This window comes from Emys orbicularis, chromosome 5 (genome assembly GCF_028017835.1).
Source record: "Emys orbicularis isolate rEmyOrb1 chromosome 5, rEmyOrb1.hap1, whole genome shotgun sequence".
NCBI classification, from domain to species: Eukaryota; Metazoa; Chordata; order Testudines; family Emydidae; genus Emys; species Emys orbicularis.
In genome coordinates, this window is record NC_088687.1 from 48,830,451 (window position 1) to 48,836,863 (window position 6,413).

The window sequence follows — 6,413 nt, forward strand, 5'->3', positions numbered from 1 at the left end:
AGAGCGGAGGCAGGATGTGATGCTGAGGCTAATGGGGGAGCCAGCAGACATGATGAAGCTTCTGTTGGGGGAACAAACGGACATGATGAAGCATCTGTTGGAGCTGCAGGAAAGCCAACAAGAGCACAGACCCCCACTGCATCCACTGTATAATCACCTACCCTACTCCCCATGTTCCATGGCCTCCTCACCAAGACACCCAAGAACGCGGGGGGGAGGCTCCGGGCACCCAGCCACTACACTGTAGAGGATGGCCCAAGCAACAGAAGGCTGTCATTCAAACACTCTGATTTTTAGTGTGGCTACAATAAGCAATGTGGCCTTGTCCTTTCCTCCTCTCCCACCCCACCCGGACTACCTTGTCCGTTATCTCTATCTTTTAAAAAAAAAAATTAATAAAGAAAGAATGCATGGTTTCAAAACAATAGTTACTTTATTTAAAAGGGAAGCAGGGTGGTTGGCTTATAGGGAATTAAAATCAACAAAGGCGATGGGTTTGCATCAAGGAGAAACACACACAACTGTCACACCGAAGCCTGGCCAGTCATGAAACTGGTTTTCAAAGCCTCTCTGATGTACAGCGCACCTTGCTGTGTTCTTCTAATCACCCTGGTGTCTGGCTGCTCAAAATCAGATGCCAGGCAATTTGCCTCAACCTCCCACCCCCGCCACAAACATCTTCCCCTTACTCTCACAGGTATTATGGAGCACACAGCAAGCAGCAATAACAATGGGAATGTTGGTTGCGCTGAGGTCTGACCTAGTCAGCAAACAGCGCCAGAGAGCTTTTAAATGTCCAAAGGCACATTCTACCACCATTCTGCACTTGCTCAGCCTATAGTTGAACTGCTCCTTACTACTGTCCAGGCTTCATGAGCCATGGGAGCAGGGGGTAGGCTGGGGTAGGTGCGACCGTGTGGTGCTGCTGACTGGGAGAGCAGCCTGAGGCAGAAGCCTCCAGCTCGCATGATATTCCAGGCAGGACTGAATCTCCATGAGACGAAACTTAAAGAAGAGAATGACCTGGAGTCTCTGGCTCCCATTCAGTGCTCTAAGAGGAGGATGGCCATGTCTGTCCTGGTGCCCCTGATCGACCTCACTGAGGAGGATTCCAAGGAGTCCTCCCAGAGCAGCAGTACCACGTCTGCCAGCAGCACCCAGGAGGACCAGAACAGACACCCCGAGCTCATCGCTGGGGAGCAGGAGAGCAGAGTTGCAGGGCAAGTGGTGGAATACCAGGATGGGAAAGATTTTGGAATTGGGGAACTCATGTGGGGGAAAATCAAGGGCTTCTCCTGGTGGCCTGCAATCATCGTCTCCTACAGAGTCACGTCCAAACGTCAGGCAATCTCCGGAATGCGCTAGGCGCAATGGTTTGGGGATGGGAAGGTTTCCGAGGTTTCAGCAGAGAAGCTGGTGGGTATGATGGCTTTTAGGCAGCATTTCAACCACTCCATGTTTAATAAGCTGCTCTCCTATGGACAAGCCGAACACCATGCCCTGGAGGTTGCTAGGAGCCAGGCAGGGAAGACATTCCCAGTACCCCTGGCCAAGCGGCTAAAGACTAACTTCTGCAACAACAGCAAGGAGCGGGTGGAGGAGGACCAGAGCAGAGAGCAAATGGTTTCCGAAGTCACAAACAACAACAGGAGCCTTGAAGACAGTTGTTTATCGTGCGTGAGAAAAAACCCAGCCACATTCCACCCGCTGTTTGAGGGGGGCCTTTGCCAGACTTGCAGGGATCGATTCCTGGAACTCTTCTACATGTCTGACGAGGACGGGTACCAGTCCTACTGCACCGTCTGCTGTGAAGGCAAGGAGCTGCTGGTGTGTAGCAGTGCCAGCTCCTGCAGGTGCTTCTGTGTCGAATGCTTGGAGGTCCTGGTAGGGCAAGGTACCTCAGCCAAGGCAAAAGAGCAAGAGCCCTGGAGCTGTTACATGTGTCAACCACAGAAGTGCTATGGGGTGTTACAGCGCTGACCAGACTGGAATGTACGGCTGTAAGACTTCTTCACCAGTGACAAAGGACAGGAACATGATGCACCTAAAATCTAAAAAGGCCCACACATTTCCCAGAGTCACTACCCTTGATAACAGAACGTCAATGATTGCATTGTCTATTTGGATCACAGCAGCCCCCACAGTAGACTTGCCCACAACAGCAGCAGTGACGGTGAGCTGAGCGGGCTCCATGCTTGCCGTGGTATGGCGTCTGCATGGGTAACCCAGGAAAAAAGGCGTGAAACGATTGTCTGCCATTGCTTTAACAGAGGGAAGGGCGACTGACGACATGTACCCAAAACTACCCACAACAATGTTTTTGCCCCATCAGGCATTGGGAGCTTAACCCAGAATTCCAATGGGCAGTGTAGACTGTGGGAACTGTGGGATAGCTACCCACAGTGCACCGCTCCGTAAGTCGATGCTAGCTATGGTAGTGAGGACGCACTCCGCCGACTTAATGCGCTTAGTGGGGACATACGCAATCGACTGTATAAAATTGATTTCTAAAAATCGACTTCTATAAAATCGACCTAATTTCATAGTGTAGACATACCCTTAGAAGGCTAACTTTACAGACACAATTTTAAAAACAGAATGTCTAGTTTTTGCTATAAAATATTTGAAGTTTTCTTCATATTTAGTTATTTGTAAACTTTTGCATTTTACACAAATACCAAGGAAACAATATTGAGAATTTCTACAGACGTTTCAATAGATTTTCTATCTCATTGATGTAAAATAGAAATACATAATCAGAGTGTAAATAAAATGATTTTAGATGAACTGTACTGTAAGTGAATATTAATATACACACTATAATGAGTCTGGTATTTTGTAATTGTTTTTTCACAAGCATGTTGAGTTCTGAGCATAGTAAAAAACCCAAATGAATTCACAAAAAGCTTCCATTCTAGCTATTAGTTTTTTGTCTGTTAATACCTCCATTCAAGCAAAGATAGAATGCATTTCTTTACCTGTTGCACTTAGGCTTTTATTGATAAAATGTGATTAAAACAAATTTAAAAGTAAATTGTATTGACTTCCATTGCATTTCTTAAACAATGGTTTTGCAGTGAGCAATGACTTTGGTCACCATCTAGGCAGAAAGCTCACTGAAGGATCAGGGTCTTCGGGTATGTCTATACTGCAATCAAGAGGGTGGTTGCAATTTGTGTAGACATGCCTGAACTAGCTTTGATCTAGCTAGTTTAAATATAGTGGAGGCACAACAGCACAGGATTCAATGTAGACTTGCCACAAAAGTGATTACCCATGGTTCTGGGTAGGCTTGTACAGCCCACGATGAAGTCACGCTACAGTAGATTCATTGTGCCAATACCTGAGCTGGCTAGATTAAAGCTAGTTTGGGTATGTCTACATTAACTGCAGTCACAGTCCATGATTGTAGTGTAGACATATCTTTAGACTGTAAGGTCTTTGAGACAAGGATATATCTATCTGTTCGTCTTCAAGTAATTTCCAGATGTGTATTCCACTCAGGTGTGTGTGTGTGATAAGTGCATGAAAGCCAGAGAATTTTGCCAAGCAGGACCTGTAGAGGCAGTGCTCGTGACCTGTGGCCCTTAGCTTTCCACTCTTCCCACTCCTCCCTCCCCCACAGCTATTTAATGGCAGCATTGTCATAACTCACCATTCATTTTCATCACTTACCGCTAGAATCAGAACATTCTGTGTGGTATTTACCTCACACTTTTCTATCTCAGTCTTTCTGGGATTTTGTTGTATATATTTAGTTAGCTTAGTGGTACCTTAGTTTTAGTTTAGTTTAGGGTTATTTAGGGTAGATAATTATCCTGGTGGGATGCAATCACCAGAGTTTGTCTGTCATGTAGGCTAGCTAGCCCAACAGTAACCCCACACATGATGCTTATGCCTGGGAGACGAGAACATTAAAGACAGGTGTTCTAGCTGCAAATCTCTCAAGAAAAGAACACAGGTGGCTAGGAACTTGTGAAGCAGGCCATGAGGCCCAGTTCAGCACTGGGTACCTCTGTGGATCATTCGGCCCCTCAGACAAATTTGGAGCTGGAACAAACCAATATTCCTTGGCCAAACTCTGATGTCTCCCCCCAGGAAGAAGAAACAGTGTTCTCCTTCCTCCCAGTGAGGTAGCAACATTGAGCAGACTAGAGTGGCTGCTCTCATTGGGAGCCTATATTCCTGGCCTTGGGATCACATGGATAGACCTCTGTTTGTGGATTGGCTGAGCCCTGGTTGATTGATGTGGAGCCCTCAGGTAATCAGGCTGAGGGATGACTCCTCAGGCTCAGCAGCACTTATCAGGCTCAGCCAGCCTGTGGTATCCCTCACTTCAGCCACTGTGCTGCAGTCTCAAATGGAAGCTTCTTCCTCGGAGCAGGTGAGCCTGAGCTGCTTGTACTGTGCTGTTCAGGACATTCCAATGGCTCTGCTTCTTACATTTGCCTCATTACCAGATGACTGTGTGGTACCAGACTCTTTCTCTGCAGTGGCTGAGGATTTTAAGTCACATCAGGATCTCCTAAGGTGAATGGCTTCAGCCTGGGGTTTTTAGGCAGAGTTTTTGTGCAGGAAAATATGTACAAGTTGCTGGAAATTCTTCCGTCCTCAGCCCCAGGAAGAGTGGCTCTCCCTATAAATGAAGCACTGTAGAATCTGCTAAAACTTTGTAGCATATCCTAGCTTTCCTTGACTCCTACAGCAAGCATACTGACATGCAGCCTTATATTCCTGTGCAAGGTTTTGAGTGGTTCTATTCTCATCCAGCCCCTAATTCTCTCATTGCAATGGCAGCTAATGAGGGATTGTAGCAAAGGAAATATAAGTCCACACCCAAGAACAAAGAGAGAAAATTTGGTCTATACTTAAAAAGTTAGGTTGATAGAGCTACAGTGGTCAGGGATGTGAAAAAAACACACCCCTAGCCAACGTAGCTATGCCGACCTAGCCCCAAGTGTAATTGCAGCTATATCAATGTAAGTCACCTCAGTGGAATACACATCTGCAACCTTTCAAAAAAGGGGGGTAAAACAGAGTACAGATAAATAACTGTTGTTCTTTGAGATGTGGGTGCAGATGTGTATTCACGACTCACCCTCCATCCCCTCTGCATAGGAGTTTCTACTCATGACATTAGGTGCAAAGAAACAGGGGAGGTGGAGGCAGCACCTTCCTTAAATAGCCTGGGGAGAGGGTAAAGGTCACAGGATGCGAACGCAGACCCTATGGCAGCTCTCCAGCTTTAGTGTGCTGGGTGTGAACACACCTGAGTGGAATACACATCTGTACTCACATCTTGAAGAACAAAAGTTACAGTACAGAGACTTTTTTTCCCCTTTGTACAGTGAATAGCACAATGGATTTCACATCTTGATGTAGGCTTCTAGTAGTAGATTTAGCCTTACTATAATATAAGAAATGAATGATAACATTTTGAATATGTTTACCTTGCTTTACCTTTTACTTGCAAGGAGTACAGTTAATACAATGCAGTATTTACTGTTTTATTAAAATATGTGGGATAATGCCATATCCTTACATTTTGCAGAAAGACTTCCTGTTACTGTATAAGGAATTTACTTCACAAATGCATAAGAAAAGAAATAGATTATTATTAAAACGCTGTTGCAAAACATCCTAAGTAGTAATGCAGAATTCGTGAAAAATATACTGCTTTCCTAGTCATTAGGTAAGCAACACTCCATTTGACTTCACTGAGAACTTTGACTATATGGACTGTAGGTTTGGGATAATACTACATTTATGAAATTTGAAACATGGTCTAGATTATATTGAAAACAGAAATAACTGAAACACAATGTTGTTCACACTGAGAGATTTGTTTAATTGTTTTCCTACTGCATATGGTGAAAAGCAGTTGAACTGGGGGCTGATAAACGTATTCCTTTTACTCCAGCTGGACTAATCTGTGGATCTGCATTTATATTAAAAATTCAAACATTTTCTTTGAGAATCAGCTCAACATTATCCTGGAAGCTAGAAATGTTTTTTCTAGGTTGATTTTGCTGCTTCATTTTTTCTGTGCTCCCCTGAAGTGTTTAACTGCAAGTTAAGGAACTATTTGTGCACAGTTATTTGGGAAAATGAGAAATTTACACAGATCTTTTGAGTAAAGTTGTTTTTAGAAAAGTCTAACCTAGTTTATTTGTAGCCAAAAGGAAACATAAAGGCTGCATAAATATTTAAGTGCATCCAGCTTGAGTCTATAGAAAACAGATGTAAATTAGTGAGACAAATTGTCTTTGCTATTAAATACTTTTTTCCAAAAATATTTTGAGTGGCTCATTAAAAATACCTTGCAGGTAAATTTTCTAAGTAAACCAACATCCTTCAAAGAATGGCTAAAGCAATAACTATTTCAGAAGTTCTGAGGTTCTTCGTGACTTTTC

At 44.1% G+C, this 6,413-nt stretch overlaps 1 pseudogene; it reads left to right on the forward strand.

The window, feature by feature from the left end:
- The first annotated feature begins 912 nt into the window (after nt 1–912).
- On the forward strand, nt 913–2,055 carry LOC135879652 (DNA (cytosine-5)-methyltransferase 3B-like; annotated as a pseudogene).
- Nucleotides 2,056–6,413: the final 4,358 nt, after the last annotated feature.